At 48.7% G+C, this 17544-nt stretch overlaps 1 protein-coding gene and 1 non-coding gene across 2 annotated transcripts in view; one reads left to right on the plus strand and one right to left on the minus strand.

Annotated features, from left to right (window-relative positions):
• EEF2K (eukaryotic elongation factor 2 kinase) overlaps window positions 1-8718 on the minus strand; it is a 40766-nt gene extending 32048 nt beyond the window's left edge. The window contains exon 1 of the mRNA XM_037507434.2: window positions 8614-8718. The gene's annotated coding sequence lies outside the window, so the exon portion shown is untranslated. The remainder of the gene's footprint in view (window positions 1-8613) is intronic.
• Window positions 8719-15924: 7206 nt separating this feature from the next.
• Window positions 15925-16006, plus strand: TRNAL-UAG (transfer RNA leucine (anticodon UAG)). The gene has a single exon. It is a non-coding gene; the product is annotated as a tRNA-Leu (tRNA).
• Window positions 16007-17544: the final 1538 nt, after the last annotated feature.

The following is a 17544-nucleotide window of genomic DNA, read 5'->3' on the forward strand; positions in this document are numbered from 1 at the left end:
CAGCAGCTGTGACCCTCCTGGCACAACGCCCCGTACAGGGCAGACACTTGTATGTATTCATAACTGAGTGAGTAAGATCTGGTTTATTGCATTTCAGTGGTCATAAATTTGCTCTTAAGACAACTGTGGTAGTGTCTGCTAGTCATCCCCTACAGCTGTGCTCTTCCTTCTAGCAGGATCACTGCTTTTTAGCTAAGCACATGGGCACTCAGAAACAGATCTTCATTTCCTAGATTCCTTTGTAGTTAGGTGGAATCATGTGACAAGTTCTAGCCTATGGGATATAAACTGAAAGGTTGTATGTAACTTTAGGGAAGGGATTTTTAAGGGAAGGAGCTCCTCTGCTCTCCCTCCTTCCTACTAGCTGGAATGTCGGTGTGATGGCTGGACTGAAGCAGCCATATTTAGCCATGAGGTGGAAGCCATGTGCTGAGGATGTCAGAACCACAAGATAGAGGGAGCCTAGGGCAGCACAATCTTCCATCAATGTGGTGCAAAAAAGTCCTGGACTCACCATCTTCAGATGTTGTTATTTATGATTTACTATAATATTATTTTGTTTCCCTTATTACTTGTTCATTTGATCTGGCCCAGTAGCCCCTTCTCTCCTTTATCATAAAAAATCACATTGTGTCTCTTATGACAAGTTGATGCCTGGGTAAGGTCGGCCTAGGAAAACTGTGGTCTCAATTAAGAGTCCTAATTTGGCAGTTACTCCATATTTGCCCATGAAAACTGGGCACCCGGAGGTTGTTGGAGTCCTCTAGACAAGGAGGCCCCACTGGCCCATAACTTAGCCCCAAGACAACTGTTTCAACACCAGCCAGGGCACCAAGTCTCCTAACAACCTCCACCTAACCTGGGCCAGAGAGCCTGAGACCAGGAACAGGGCCCCAGCTCCCAAGACAAATCCCAAAAGTTGAGGGTTCTCTAAACAGATTTCCTGCCCCCTCACTCGGGCATCCCCACCTCCTCCTCCTAGTCCCCAACACACCTGGGAAAATATTTCTATGGAGCGGCACCGCGTGGGTAGAGTTCTGAGTCAGGCAGACCCAAGTTCAAGCCTAGCTCTGCCACTTACTAACCATGCCTTGGTTTGTTTCCTCCTATCATCTTGGAAGAAAAACTGTACCCACCCCCTTAACCTGACCGAGCTAGGAAAGGAAGCCTAAATGGTAAAGTTGCTCTCAGACCCGGAGAGCACAAAAGAAAAAAAAATATCTAACTTTCTCTTTGAGGTGGGTATTTACAGACATGGTTTATCTGATAGCCTGAGCAAGAAGAAGTGAACCTCCTTGAGCTGAGCTTCAGGGCTGAAGACCGAGCCCCCAGGAGATTACCCAGAGGCAGGGAAGCACCAACAGAAATCCAAAACCCCAGTTATCTGAAGAAAAGCAATCCTCTCCCCACATTTTCAGGGATGAAGTGCCCTGCAAGTAGCCAATGAACTTCAGCCAAGTCCCCACTTCTTTGCCCCAACCTGCTTTTCAGCCAATAAAATTTAACTCCTTTGTTCTCAACCCTGGCCCCCCCAGACTTAAATGTCCTCATTTCCTTTCTTAATGGGGAGGCAGATTTGAGTGTTTTCCTCTTCTGCCTCCTTGTTTGTTGGCCTCCATGAACTTGCTCTCTCCAAACACCCAAGTTGCCATATTTCAGTTTCAACAGCGTGCATCAGACACACGGGTCTGACTTGATAAGGCTGGTAACACTGCGACAGAGCAGCACAAAGACATGCTAGCTATTTTTATCATCATTTTTAATATAAGGGGTCTGCGCCTTGGGTCTCAGCAGGCTGGCGACCAGGGCGTCTGCAGGAATCCTCGGGGACAGGCTATTTTAGACCCTGGCCATGGAACTACGGCTTTCACTGGGTTTTGTTATAAAGGGCTCCCCTGGCAGCCGCTGAGACAGGAAACTAGGTTTGCAAGGTCCAGATCAGGCCTGTGGGCCAAGCCACAGAGACAGCTGGTCCTCCCTGGGGCTCCCATTGCCCCCTGAAGCTGCTTTCCTGTCGTGGAAAGGGGCGGGAATATTCCGCCTGCCACTCCTGAGAACCAGCACCCCACAGCCAGTGCAGCCAGGCTGAGTCAGCCAGTGCACACAAGCCCCCCCACGCACACAATGCACCCAATCCTTGACTGTAACCACTGTGCACACAGGTGACTTCATGCCGTGTACCTGCTTCTGTTTGGGGGCCTGCCCCTCCCCCAATCTCAAGCTTTGTGGTTGGGCAGCCACCCCCAGGTACCAGGGGAGTGTCACACCCAGGTTTAACCAACCGTGTTGGGGTGCCTAGCCACAGTGATTGGCTCAGAGGCACATGTGACTCAAGTCAAACCAATCTGGCCCATCCCAGGGAAGACTGGAGCTTCAGCTTGAGAAACTAAAGAGGCCACCACCAATCCTTGCTGCAGGATATGAGCCTGAAATGGAGCTGAAGCCACCAAAAACAAAGCTGATGTGCAGGGAAGATCAGGACAAGAGATGAAGAGAAAAATAAGAGTGATGACATCATTTGAGAACCAGAATCCAAACCCTGCCTGAAGCCAAACCATCCTGCTAGGTGCCTGAATTGCAAAATATGACAAAACCTTGCTTTTTAGGAGGTGGGAAGATGACTTGATTACACACTGGTTTTCTGTTACCTGCAATATGAAAAGTGCAAAACCCAGTTGGATCTTAGGATCACTGAATATTATTTCTATATAATTAAAAAAAACTTTTATTAAGCATGCGGTTAAAAATAATGCATCTCTCACACTAAGGCCACCATATATGACCATATGGTATTGATGTTGCTTAACTAGTGAACAACCTTTGCAACAGTGCATGTGCAACTCTGCTTCTCACCTGCAGAGGACGTGCAACCACGTCCAAGTCTTCAAGGTGCTGCTCCTGGTAGATCTCTCCTCATCTCTAAATAATATACTGTCCCTGCTACTTCTTAATCTGTTTCAGCCCTGTGTATTGATTTTCCAGTGCAATAAATGAGATATTAATTCCCTCCATTACTTCCTTTCCCCACTGCACACCCAGACTTGCAGGTCTTTCCCTGGTTCCTTTAGACACCGGTGCCAAGAACTTGGTCTTATTCCACCAACCAGAAGCTATGGATTTCTCAGTTTAGCATGAGTTCATCAGTTCTCACCATGAGAGACAAGGAAAGATGAGAGTTTTGTGATGCAAATGAGTTATAAGAAAGCAGAAGAGCCCTTTGCTCTCATCAATCTCAAAAATGTGTAGCTTTTATAGAAATAAGGCAAATAACAGGCGCACAGCTTACTGCACCCCAGGCACCTGCTAAGCCCTCCATGTGGCCTTCACCTGGCAATGACAGCACTGACAGCCCCTGAGGTACCTGCTCCCCGGTGAGGAGGCCACCTTAGGAGGGAAACTGAGCAGAGCAAGGGTGTCCTGGGCCCAGCTGGCTTGTGCCAAGGATCTCCTGTGCTGTAGCTTAAGTCCCCAGTTTCCTTCAAACCAGATACAACCTATTTGCACCCCTATGTCCACTGCAGCATTAATAATTCATATTCAAATTATTTATTTGAATTCACAATTATTTGTAGTAGGCAAAGATATGGAAACAACCTAAGTGTCCACTGATGGATGACTAAAGAGATAAAGGTGAGACAGATATTGAAATATTAATTAGTCTTAAAAAAGAAGGGAATCCTGCCATTGCAACACCATGGATGACCCTGGAAGACATTCTGTCCCATGACAGAAGAAAGACACAGAAAGACAAACACTGCATGGTATCACTTAGATGTGAGATCTAAAAAAAAAAAAGGAACTCAAAGAAGTTTAGAGCAGAAGGGTGGTTACCAGGGCTGGGAAGTGGGGAAGTGGGGAGATGTTGGTCAGACATACAAAGCTTCAGTCACACAGGATGAATGAGTCCTAGAGATCTACTATATGGGCGGTGACTGTAGTTAACAATACTGTATTGTGCACTTACAATATGCCTGGGCAGATTTTGTGCAAACACACAAGTGACCATGTGAGGCAGTGAAAGTGTGAATGACCTTGATTGTGGTGACTGTTTCATGATGTATATAGTCTAGCAACACATCACATCATACACCTTAAATAGATACAACTTTTGTTTGCCAATTATAATTCAATAAACCTGGGGGAGAGGTGGTCAAAAACCAAAGCTCTGCTTTCCAAGGGCCTGTGCTCTGCAGGGCAGGCCTGTTTGAGTCTTGGCTCCCCCATCAGGGGCAAAAGCCCCTTTAAACAATTGACTCTGAAGTGCAGGCTGTGACTTTGAGTCTGTATCCCCCACACTGACAGTGAGCAGGATTCAACATGTACTAATTTAATACTTATCTTAGCGGTGTTGTTTTTATTTACTGGGGGGTGATGACCAATGTGGAGCATCAGGAGGTGCTAAGTCAAATATCGAACTAAGAGTTATGTATGTCTGCACCCCCAGGGAGTAGATGCTCGTGAATAAACACTGACACAGTTGAAAGAACTAATACAGTTTATGTCAGGAGAAAAGGACTGATTTACCAAGATCCACACTCATCTACCCCCTTTCTGTCACCCCCTCTTCCTACCTGCTCTGCCCAAGAACCAGTCATCACTCAGGACCAAGCTCTCCCTGCCCTGACCTGGCACCAGCAGGCTCCTCTTCCTGGAGTGCCTTTCCCTGTCACCTGCAGACCCTCTGTTCACTCCTTGATCCAGCTCAAATGTTTACCTCCTCAGAAAGCCTCCAATGGGTGGTCTCCTCACCTGTGAAACAGGGGCCAGCTCATAGTACCTATCCCAGCAGCGATTCTCATCAATGAGATCAGGCATGTGGTGCCTAGCAGAGAACTGGTGCTCCAAAGTCCCATCTGCTATTATGCCCTGGCCATCCCTGACTCCCTCTAAGTCATGGCCTTGCCCCCGGGCCCTCTGTGAGCATTTCTATCATTCCCAGAGTCTGAGCAGTCCACACAGAAGACAGAAGAAAGCCCCCCCGACCGAAGATGTCCACATCTAACCCCGAGGATGTGTATTCACCCCTGTGAATACCTTCCCTTACATGGCAAAAGGGAGTTTGCAAAAGTGATTAAGTTAAGGATCTTGAGATGGGAGGTTATTCTGGATTAGCTGGTGAGCCCAATGTAATCACAGTCCTTTTAAAAAGGAGATGGAGGGTCAGAGGAAGAGATGAGACAATAGAAGCAGGGGTCACAGAGAAAAATTTGTAGATACTTATGATGAGCTTTTGAGATGGAAGAGGCCACAAACCAAGGCCTTCTGGCAGCCTCTAAAAACCATAAAAGGCAAGGAAATAGATTCTCCCCAGAGCCTCCAGAGGGAACCCAGTCCTGCCAACACCTCAGCTTTTGAACTTCTGATCTCTAGACCCATGAGATAATAAGATAATAAATATGTGCTCTTTTAAGTCACTAAATTTTTGATAATTTGTTCCAATAGGAAATAAATATAATTTAAAATGTGGCTTTAAACCTCAGGGGACATATGGCAATGTCTGGAGACAGTTTGGGTTGTCATAACTTTGGGAGTATAACTGGCATCTGAGGATAGAGATCAGGGGTGCTGCCAGACATCTTCCAGCTACAGGACAGGGCAGGACCTCACAAAAAAGCCACAAATCTACAGTCAAATCATTGACAGTGTTGAGACTGAGAAACCCTGCTCTGGAATGTTTCTGGTGAACTTCCAGGGAGTCCTCCCTGATCCAGTCTCCCTTGCAAACCAGAAAGAGACAGAGAAATGAGCTCACTTACTTATGCAAGTAGTAACCACCGTGGGACCCAGGGAGAGAAGTCAACATTTGCTGTGAAGGCTCATAAAATACTGCAGTACACTGTGCTTTGTTCCTGTATGCTATTATGGTGCAAAGGCTATTAATTTTAAAATTAGAAAAATACATTTTGGAATGCCAAGCACAAAATATTGTGATTATAGCTTCGACTGGTATAGGGGATTTACATTTCCCTTTTTAATCATTTGTTGGGAACCCTTCTCCAGCAGCCAGCACACTCTGTACTCCTGACTCGTCAGACCAAGGATTCAGCACGTCTCACTTCTCTTCACTTCTCGGGGGAGCTCTGTTTATGCAGCCTCTCAGTGGCCAGACCATGTGAGCGTCTGGAACAAAAGGGGCCGTGTCTCATTCCTCTCCAGCTCCCAGCCCAGAGCACAATGCCTGGCACAAACCAGCTTCTCTGAAAACGCCTGGTACACGAATGAACAAGTAACTGGAGAAAAGTTGGCAATTTCTGTTGATACAGTGGGCAGTGCAGATATGGAGGAATAGAAGGACTATTGGGTTGTAATTACAGCATATCTGGGGGCTAGTTAGTCTGAGGACATGGCTGAGATCCTGAGTGGGAAGCGTGGGTCATGGCGAGGCTCTCAAAAAGCACTCAGGGCCAGCAGCAAAACCTTTGGGATCAACAGATCTGGGTTCAAGGTATGGCTCTGTCTCTCTGAGCTTCACCTTCCTCATCTGTGAAATTTACTCATCCAACAGAGTGGAGCAGAGGGAGCATGTGGCGAAGAGGTGAGAGAGATGGGCAGGGCCCACTGTGCCAGGACAGCTAGCTTTCCACCAGGATTTGTAGTGCCCAGCTGGGCACTACATTTCCAGCACCTCTGGCATCACAGGTGATGGCATTCAGGCCAACAGAATGTGGGCAGAAGTAACCTGTGCAGTTTCCAGGCCCATCCTGGTGGCCCATTTTCCATGCCCTGCTCGGCCTCTCCTCCTCTGTGATCCTGCTCTGAGATGAAGCCCAGGACAGATTCCCAGATTTCAGTATCACTTACAAAGCACTTGCTCCCTGGAGGATATGGCTCCCTCCTTCCTGGGCTTCCAACACACAGTGCCCTCCTACAGCATGCCACAACCTACCCTCCCTCCCTGTACCCTGATCAACTCCTCTGCTCAGCCTTCAGGTCTCAGCTAAGATGTCACCTCCTTCTGGAAGCCTCTCTTGAACCCCAGGAGGTAGGAACTATTTGTTTCATCCTACAGGTGAGGAAACCAAGAGTTTAAGTGACTTGCCCAAATCACATGGCTGGGGGGCTGGAGGTGGGAAGTTTGGAAGCCCACACAGGCTGATTCCAAGGCTCTTTCTCAGTCATTACTTCCAAACCAGTCCTTCTGAAACCGCCAGCAGCTGCTGCCTCATCTGGAAACTTGTTAGATGTGCCAATTCTCAGCCCCTACACTCCAGGCCTACTAAATTAAACTCTGGAGGTGGGTCCGGCCATCTCTGTTCCCCAGCTGCGGGACTTTGGGACCAGGAGAATATCCCCTTCCTGTGCATGAAATTGTAACAGTGCCTGGGGAAATTCACCCAGGAGCTACCCCAGGGAGAAGAGAACATGGGAATTTGGAGTCTCTGCCACACACTACACTAAAAATGTTTTATAATCAAATCATTGATATGCCCTTAATCAGCCAAAAAGTACCATTTTATCACAAAAAAGTAAAAAAGAAAAAATCTTGTAAATCCTAGAAGGTACCAATTGACCACAGGTGCCTGAGTCAACCCTGACTTCCTTCTCCCACCCATGCAGAAGAAGAACTTGGGAACCCAGCCCACTTCCCCCTTTTGAGAATGGGGTCTGAGAAGAGAGGAGATGGCAATTTCAACCATGTTATAGCTGAATCCATGCCATCAAGAGGCTTTATTGCATTTGTTGAATTAATACATGAACAAAGGAACGACCTTACGGTGCTATGGAGGCCAAGGAGTCGGAAGACCCCCTGCATTCCTCCATGTCTAAACCCAAACTCCTTCTGTCCAGTTCAGCTCAAACATCACCTCCTCCAGCAAGTCTTCCAATTCAGCCCACCCCAACCCCATACCCAGCCATGGGTATGATCAGCTCCACCTGCTCTGTGTTCCCTGTTGGTCCACCTTGCTTATTAGAGTCTGCTGGCAGACCACGCAGGGCCTCAGTTTCCTCTGTAAAACCAGAGGGTTTTTTCCTGGGTGAATGGCCCTAAGGCAGGCAGGGGGTCCAGGACCCCGGTCCCAATAGTCCAGCTCCTAAAAAGCTTCCACCTAGGGCCGACTTAGGGACCCTCCTCCCGTGCAGCCCATCTGGCACACCAAAGGGGCAGCTGGGCTGGTTCCCCGCAATTCCCTCCATGGAAGCAGGAGGATCTAGGCCCAGAATTTCCAGGAGGCCCCCGCCCCCCGCGCCACTTACATGCCCGTCCCCTTGGCGCACATGTCCAGCGCGCCTGCCAACACCAAAACTCCCCAGTCAGCAATGCAGCAGGGGCGCGTCTACACTGTCCTAGACGGTGGGGAATTCCCTTTAGTTCAGGGACTGGGGTGGGAATGCAGCTTCGAGCCCTGCGGGGCACAGGAAGAAGGCGCTGCCCCAACCTCCGAGGGCCCCAGGGGCGCCTCGTGCGGAGGCCCCCAAGCTGTCTCTCCCGGCCCATCGCCTGCCAAGTGTTTTCGCAGCAGACACTGGCGTTCCTCTGCACGACCACCCCACTTTACTGAAGCAAACACTGAGCCTGGAAGAGGGGCCTCCCGCCCTGCCCCCCGCTTTCCGCGCCGCCCGGGGCCTCAATTCCAGGTCCCAGACCCAGGGCGCGCCGCCTCCCGCGCCTACCTCCCTGGGGCGCACGGGCGCGGCAGCCGCTGCCCACGGCCGCGAGGATCCAGAGAGTTGGCAGAGGCTCGCCGAGCGGTGCTCCAGGGTGCAGGGCGAGCTGGCCCCCCGAGAGGGTCGGGGAGCGACGAGCGGGGCGCGCGCAGGCACTCGGGGAGCGGCGGAGACCGCGGCACGGACGGCTCTCCCCGGGGCGCGCGGGCCGCCCGAACGATCCGGGCGCGCTGGGGGCGCGCGGAGCCGCAGGAGCGGTCCCGGGACGCTCGGGGCGCGCGCCAGGGGCGCCAGAGCAGGGGTGCGCGAGCCGAGAGGCGGCAGCTGTTGCGCGGGACCTGCGGGGTCGGGACCCGGCCGGCTGGGAGCTGAGCTGGGCTGGGGCTGGGGCTCCGGCTGAAACCAGCGGGCCGGGGCGGGGCTGCGGCCCGGCGGGCGGGGCGGCCGCCCTCCCGTGGCTGCTGCTGCTCCTGCAGCTGCCACGCGACTCCGGGGCTGGGGCACCCACCCTGGGCCAGCGCTGAGCCGCACGGGTGCAAACTGACCGGACACCTGCTGCGCGGTGGGCGCCCCCAGCAGCTATGCAGAGGGACAGGCGACCCCCCCTGCTCCCGCCAGGTCTCATCCGTGGTGGGCCGCCTGCCTAGTTCCTGTGTTCCAGTCCTTCCAGCATCAGAGTAATCTGATCGCATTGTTTATATAGTCTCTGTGTAGAACCCTAAAGTATTTTTATTATAGGATTTTTTTTCTGATCGCTTTTATTAGAATTCAGGCACTTATGATTATTTCAATTATCTGCGTAATGGTTTAATTAACCCCCCCCTGGACCTTACTTACCTGTTTCGTATCTTATCCCAGGGCCAATCACATAGTAAGTGGCTAAAAAATACTGGTGGGATCAAGGAATAAAGGTAGAAAGATATAAAAAAAGAAAGGAAATCAAAATAATGACAGTTAGGAAACTTTTTGATACTATATCCTTCCAGATGTTTTTCTGGTGAAACTTCAGAAATTTCGCTCTTATTTTAGAAAGAAAACCACAGTCATTCATGGAGTGATTTCTTTCATTCAGCCTTCACATCAGCCTATGAGGGATATTTCTTTAGATCTATTTCACAGATCATAATATTGAGACTTATAGATTGACCCAAGGTGACCCCGCTAGGGAAGGATAGAGCTAGAACTAAACCACATTTTTCTGATTGCAAAGTTCAGGCTGTCCTTTGCTTAGTTTATCGCTGCATAATAAACCACCTTAAAACTTAGTGTCTGGAACAAATGTTAAAATTCCCTGGGTTGATTGGCTCAGCTGGCTGGTCCTATGCCACATGGGCTTGGTCAGGGCAACAGCTTGCAGTCACCTGTGAGCTCAGCTGGAGCTGTTAAACCAAGCACCTTGTTCTTTTGATTCACGTTGGTTGGGTCCATGAGAAAAAAAAGGGCAAAGAATTTGTGACCATCTTGAATTCAGCAGGAGCGTGTACATACAAACAGATACACACATATAAAATGTTTATTTAGGAAATGCTTAAAATACACAACAATGGTTGATAGCAGTTGCCTTTATGTAGTGGAATGGAGGTTGGGGGAAACTATTTACTTGTCGTGCACTTTGAATTTTATTATCTATTCAAAATCTCTTTTGATTCCCCTCCCCCATGCCACTGCTGGAAGATCCACTGACGAACAGCTATCTGTTAAAAACTAGATGCTAGTCAGCAGATCCTGGGCCCACAGCTCTGCAGAAGGCTCTGAGTTTGAATTTGTATGGAAATGGGTTCAAATCCTGACTGTCACTATTTAGCAGTATAACCTTAGGCAAGCTTCTTTTTTTTAAGATTTAAAAAAAAATTATTTATGCATACAAGAACTGGAGCGTAGGCCAGAGGTGCAGTGGGGTGAACAAATTCATCAGAAACAATGGGGAGCAGAATAGGCGGATCCACTGAAAAACACTGTGAGGGGAGCAGCTGGCGAGACAGGAGAGGTCTGCTGCTCTCTGTGGGTATCTCCCTGGCCAGGGATTGAACTCCTGCTGCAGTGGCTGTGGGTAGCTTCACAGTGCTGAGACTTAATCCCTTGGACCCCAGGAGGCCTGAGGCTAGCAAATTTACTCCCAAGCAATTCTACTCCCAGGAATATGCCCCAGATAAATGAAAACATATGACTACACAAAAACTCATGCACAGATCTTCATAGCAGCATTACTCACAATAGCCAAAAGGCAAAAATAATCCAAATGCCCATTAAAAGATGAGCGGATGATTAAGTAATATATTCATACAGTGGACTATCATTTGGCAATAAAAAGGATGAAGTAGTGACACCTGCTACAACAGGGATGAACCTTAAAAACATGAAGCTAAGTGAAAGGATCACACACAAAAGGCCACGTATTATATGATTTCACTTACACAGACTGCCCAGAATCGAGAAAACCATAGAGACAGGTAGATCAGTAATTGCTTCAGACTGGGAAGGGAGTTTGGCAGGAATGGGGACTGACTACTAAAGGATATGGGGTTTCTTTTGGGGGGTGAAGAAAATGGCCTAAAATGTATCTTAGTCAAGTTTAAAACAATTACCACGTGGTTTTGCTAATTTGTGGAATATAAATAACCAAAGAAAACTGGCTGGCAAAACAAACAAAAAAAATAATCCTTAGACTGTGGTGCTTAGCAGCAGCAAGGAGGAGGTCATAGAGGGGGTCAGGGGAGAGTGTACAGGCACCGGAAATTTGGGGGAGACAGTTAAGCATGCGTGCATGTTGAAGTATAAAGTTGTATTCCCAAACATCTATTTTTTTGTAAACCAATGGCAAATCAATAAGATTTTTTAAAAAGATTTATTTATTTATGCATATAAGAGCTGGGGTGTAGCCCAGTGGGGGTGGGGGGCAAGGTGAGAGGATTCACCAGAGACAGAGTGGGGAACAGAACAGGCAGATCGACTGAAATACACTGCTGAGGGGAGCAGCAGGAGAGGTCTGCTGTGCCAAGTGGGTTAGCTCCCTGCCCCGGGGGACTGGGGATTGAAATTGTCCTGCAGAGGCTGCTGATAGCTTCAGAGTACTGACATTTAACCCCTTGCACCACCAGGGAGGCCCCAAATCAATAAGATTTTTAATGAACAAAAAATAAAGTTGATAATAGTGATGGCTGCATAAGACTGTGCCACACTGAATATACTAACAGCAGTGGATGACACACTTTAAATGGGTGTATAGTGTAATAGGTGAATTGTGTAGCAATAAGCTGTTACATAAAAAAGAGAGGACTCAGGTGTCTGCCTCTCACCATGGCTCGGGGTGTGGCAGCACGAGTGAGCTTGCTCAAAATAGCCTCCAGCTCTGTGTTCCAGCCCAGTCATAGGCACTGGGCAGCAACCAGCTTCAAATAGGTGGTGTCAAGCTCTCGCAGACTCAGCGGGGGTTAGAGAACCCCACTTCCACACACGCCGCAGAGGAAAAATGGTTCTCAGGTCCACACTTATAGGGATTGTGGAGTTGTTTTATGATCACAGAAATACAAGGGAAGGTACAGAGATTTCCCCAGAGACCCCCTCTGCTCCCCAACATGCACAGCCCCCCTCATTATCAACATCCCACCAGAGAGGCACATTTGTTACAACCAATGAACCTACAGTGAGCCCTTAGCTCACATTGGGGTTCACTCCTGGTGGTATACATGTTATGGGTTTGAACCAACTTATAATGACATGCATCACCCATTATAGTATCATGCAGAGTAGTTTCACTCCCTAAACATCCCATGTCCTGCCTATCTCCCCCGTGGCCCCCAGGCCCCCTGGCAACTAAGTAGGATGCTTTCAGGCAACTGCACGAAGGTCCTTGGCTGTCTCCTTGGCTTTGAAGGTCCTTGGTCTACTGGGCATGAGAAATGAGCTCCATTGCAGAGCCAGCTGTTGGCCTGCCTGTAGCTACAGACAGACTGGCAGAAGCTGAGAAATAACCACTCTTCTGTCCTCCCTTTCCCTTGTGTAAGGCAAACCCCAGGATTGGGGGGGAGGATATTTGGGGCACTATTTCCATTTGCCCATACAACAGCATAGGGAAAGATCTGGAAGGTGCATGTTGTTCCTCTTTACAATGGTTACTTCTGAGGGGTGGGGAAGAGGGAAGTGGTGAGGAAAAGAATTTCTCTTTAACTTTAACCATGTAATAGGATATTTGGGGGAAAAAATGTACCAGGAGCATGCATGCCCTTACATTTCAACTTCAAAAAGACATTAAGTACCTTTCGTCACCAAAGCTTAGATGTGGTTTAACTGGTGATTTTATTTTATTTGTGCTTTGCTTTTTTTGCTTGTGTTCTGACAAGGATACATAATACTTTTGCATTTTGAAATGTCACTTAAAAACAACAACGGGGCCTTCCTGGTGGTGCAGGGTTTGTTAAAGTCAGCACTATCAAGCTATCCCCAGCCACTGCTGTACAAGTTCGATCCCGATCCCCAGCCAGCCAGGGAGCTACCCACTTGGCGCAGCAGAGCTCTCCTGTCTCACCAGCTGCTCCCCTCAGCAGTGCATTTCAGTAGATCCGCCTGTTCTACTCTCCACTCTCTCCGGTGAATCCTCTCACCCCCTGTACCTCTGGCCTATACCCCAATTTTTCTATGCATAAATAAATAAAAATAAATCTAAAAACAACAACAAAACTAGACAGAGCTAAACAGAGCCCAGTTGCTCTGGTTCCCTGTGGCCACCCCACCCTTGTCTGGCTGGGACTGGCTCTGCATAGGAGTTGCCTTGGAAGTGTCACCCTGAAGGCATAAATCACCCTCAGAGAAGCCAAGTCAGCACGAGACTGTGGGAGGACAGCAGGGGCATGAGGAAGCGTTTAGTGCAGCAAGGCGCTCCCGGCCTGCCTTTTTGTTCTGTTGGAGAAGCACCTCTGGCGTGCAGGTTCTGGGCAGCTCCAGAAACAGTGCTCCTTCTGCCTGCACACCTGCTTTTTGCCTGGTCAGATCTGGCAAGTGCAGAACAAATGTTCACACAAATTACATGATCACAGAGCAAGAGGGGATGACAAGCTGGGGGTGGGGGGCTGCTGCTGGGGGTGGGGGTCCAGCTGCTGGAAATGCTTCGAGTAACTGTGGGAAGATTACCTAAGGAGGTCTTCCCCTCCCTGCTGTGGCCACAAGAGGTGATCTTCCAGAAGAGTAGACCCTGTTTAGATGAAAGTTCTGGCAGCTCCACAGAATCACCTGCCTCCGAGTTGCTCTAAGCATACCAAGAGGGAGTGTTTTTAACCAAGGATGCAAAACCACTGGCTCAAGGAACAGACTTGCCACCAACACAGTTCCTGGGCCTGGAGACAGAGCACTGGGTGAACAAGACAACATCACCTGCCCACTTGCAACTGACATTTCTAGGAGGGCCCAGCATCACCCTGGGGTAGCCCATAAACACCTACTTGCAGCAGGGGCTGGGGGAGATACACCTGGAGCAGCACTGAGTCACCAGTGACTTCGCATGAACTCAGGAGGTGGGGGTGGAACACGCTGAGGTCCTGGGGAAGTGGAGAGTTCGGGTCCTCAAGCCTCCACCATCACCCCTTCACTGCGTTCGGGGGGTCCGTTTAAGAGCACAACACACGTTAGCACTTAACTTTTGTTTGCTCTGTTTTCTGATGTGGCCAAGAGCCCAGAACAGTGCCCTTGACACGTGAAGGTGCTATTTGCAGAATGAATGGATTTAATCCTCACAGCAAAGCTTGTGCCATGAGCACCCTGCTGTAGAGATGATCAACTGAGGCCCAGAGAGAACGCCTTTTCCTAAGGACTCACATCTGGTAAAGGCTCAGGCTTGTGTGATTTCTGAAGCTCATGGGTTCACACACTTTTTTGGTTTCTATTGCAGCTATAACACATCACCAGAAATTTAGTGGCTTAAAACAATACAACTGTCTTACAGTTGAGGTTGGAAATCCTAAAATCAAGGTGTCAGGTACCTCATGTTCCTTCTTGGGGATTCTAGTGAAGAAGCAGTTTCCTTCCTTTTCCACTTTCTAGAGGCTGTCCCAGTCCTGGACTGTGCTGCACTGCTCCCCGCCCTGTTTCCCTTATCTCCTTCCCCAATATCTGCCTCTCTTTTAAGGACTGTTGTGATTACATTGGGCCCACCTGGATAATCCAGGCTACTCTCCACATCTCCACATCTTTAACTTAATCACACCTGCAAAGAACCTTTCCTCATATAAGGTCACATATTCACAGGTGCTGGGGATTTGGATGTGGGCATCTTGAGGATGGGGTAGGTTCTGTTCACCACACCTACTTGCCTGCCTTTCCTACCTTGGATTTTTGTTTTTCCTTAGACATGTAAGGACATGGATGAGCCTATGCGCCTGTAAAACTAGAAAGAAAAAAAAGTGTCCTCTGCCCAGCGAAGAAGCAGGAAAGGGACAACAGTGAACTTTGTTACAGATCATTTGCAAGGGTGGGCAGAAGACATGAAACTTCAGAGGAAGCAGAAAGGGGAACAGAATTTGAGGCTAGCTAAGGAGATCTGAACCTCATTTACAGTTCATTTTCTTTCTGATTTCTGCTTTATTGAAGGAAATAGACAAAATGGTAGCAATTTTGTGTGGCAGGAAATAGAGGTGTGTTCTGTATTTATGTGTTTGACCAGTATTTACTGCATTAAAAAAGCAGCCCTGAAATAGTCTCCCCAGTGGAGCTCTGGGTCTTGGGAAGCTGGGGAATGCTGGCTCTGGCTGGGGCAGCAGAACCAAGTTCCTCATCCTCTCGAAAGTCACTTTTCCCCTCTAAGGAGCGGATAAGCCCTGAAGCAGGGAACCCACACCAGCAAGTGATCTGTAACAACTCAATGATTTCCCTTCCTGGACCCTAGATACTTACAGGCCATGGGACCACCCAGGGCTGTAGCGGTAAACTGAGCTCGGGTGGACAGTGAAGAGGATGAGGACCCCCAGCCAGGTCCAGTGCAAACCCGGGCTCCAGGAGGCACCGCCCCCAGGGGGCCGCAATACTATACACCACGTCCATGCAGAGAGCAAATGCACACTTACGTGCAGGACTGAATGTTAATGTTTATCAATTAGAAACTTCATTCCTCTAAATGCGGCACCCCAGCAGTAGTTATCATTGCCGACCGCAGCAGCATTGCAAACTCAGAGGCTCGCCAGGAAGCCAGGGGTTAATTTGCACTTAATAAGCAGGAGGCCCAGCCCAGATCATATCGGGCATGCGCGTATCTAGGGGGCGGGACTTCAGAGCGTGAGGCGCTACGTCACTAGACTAATATAGTGTGAGCGGAAGGCCTTGTGAGCGGGAGGTAGCGTGGCCGAGTGGTCTAAGGCGCTGGATTTAGGCTCCAGTCATTTCGATGGCGTGGGTTCGAATCCCACCGCTGCCACACCGTTAATGGGCTCACTTTTCCACCCTTCGATTTCGTTAAATATCTTTTTTTCCACAATGTCTTCTCTTTTTTTCCTTTTTGATACTGTTTCTTTTTTAATGGAATGGGGAGGGAGGGGAAAAGGAAGGGACCTCTGCTCAGGCCATCTCACTTGTTAACCTAGTTAACAATACTGATCCACCAATACTGTGAGATACAGCCCAGAAAACTCCCTATTACCAAAGAAACAATATGAGACACCTTGAACTGGCTGCCTGCATCTTTAATTTAATGCTTCGGAGATCTGTAAGTCACTAGAAATGGACCTGTTTACCTCCCAAAGACAAAGGTTAAGTGGGAGTGATTTTTATCATGATCTGAGGGGAGGTCCCTTTCAGAGAGTTGTCTGACTTCATAAACTTGTGTTGCTGGACGCTGTCTCAGGTGACCCAATGGAGGGACTGGGGTGCCAGGGTTCCTACCACAGGTGGGGATATTAATCCTGAGGACTCAGCTTCATAGGTCCACCTCCTATTAAGTCTTCCTGTTTGGTCTAGAGGATCCCTCATTTGTTCATTCATTCAACAACTATTTGTGAAGTTCCTTCTGAGGCTACAGAGCAAATAAGGCAGCTGTGTCCTCACACTCAACATTTTACAACATTCTAATTTCATTAATTACACCCCAAAATAGGGTTATGCTTCTGCTCAGGCCTCCAAGTAAGCAAAACCTCTTACGAGGCTGGTTATCTGGCAGCCTTTAAAATCCCAATGGGGAGTCAGTGGTCTGTTGGGTGTAGTGCCGCTTCTTTTACCTTTGGGTAAAGACATTTGAAAGAGAGAAAATTTCTTGACATAGTGACCCGTGCTGTCCCCTGTTCAGTTTCCCCCTCCCTTCCCCCCACCCCCATCTCTAGGGTTTCAATAGTCCTCTTTCAAAACCTCAGGGTTAAGATGGTTTAGAAAAATCTAGAAAACAAAGCAATTGATTTGTCTTTTGGGTTTTAAAAGTTGAGGTTTGGGGCGTCCCTGGTGGTGCAAGGGGTTAAGACGCAAATCCGCACCCACTACAGCACAAGTTCGATGGTGTTCGATCCCCGCCAGGGAGTTACCCACGTGGCACAGCAGACCTCTCCTGACTTGCCCACTGCTCCCCTCAGCAGTGTATTTCAGTCAATCTGCCTGTTTTGCTCCCCAGTCTGTCTCTGGTGAATTCTCTCACCCCTAGACCCGCACCTCTGGCTTGTACCCCAGTTCTTGTATGCATAAATAAATAATAAAAAAAATAAAAGTCGAGGTTTGTCAACAAAAGATCTAGAAGAGTGAAGGCCTGTTTTCCCTGCCCTAAGAACACATTTCTCAGGATTGACAGAGAGGAAAATCAAAGGGGAGTTTAGATGCAAGCATGTTACTGTGAAGGGATTAACAGTCAGTGCCAAGTGGCCCAAAGTCTCTGGATCTGACAACATCCCAGGGTTCAAGCCACACCTGGGCCTGGCCAGGGTGCAGAAGAACAGAAATACAGTGGGCCTGGGGCAGCGCCTCCAAATGGGAGAA

Source organism: Talpa occidentalis, unplaced genomic scaffold (genome assembly GCF_014898055.3).
Source record: "Talpa occidentalis isolate TD23 unplaced genomic scaffold, MPIMG_talOcc4v2.1 talOcc4.12, whole genome shotgun sequence".
Taxonomy (NCBI): domain Eukaryota; kingdom Metazoa; phylum Chordata; class Mammalia; order Eulipotyphla; family Talpidae; genus Talpa; species Talpa occidentalis.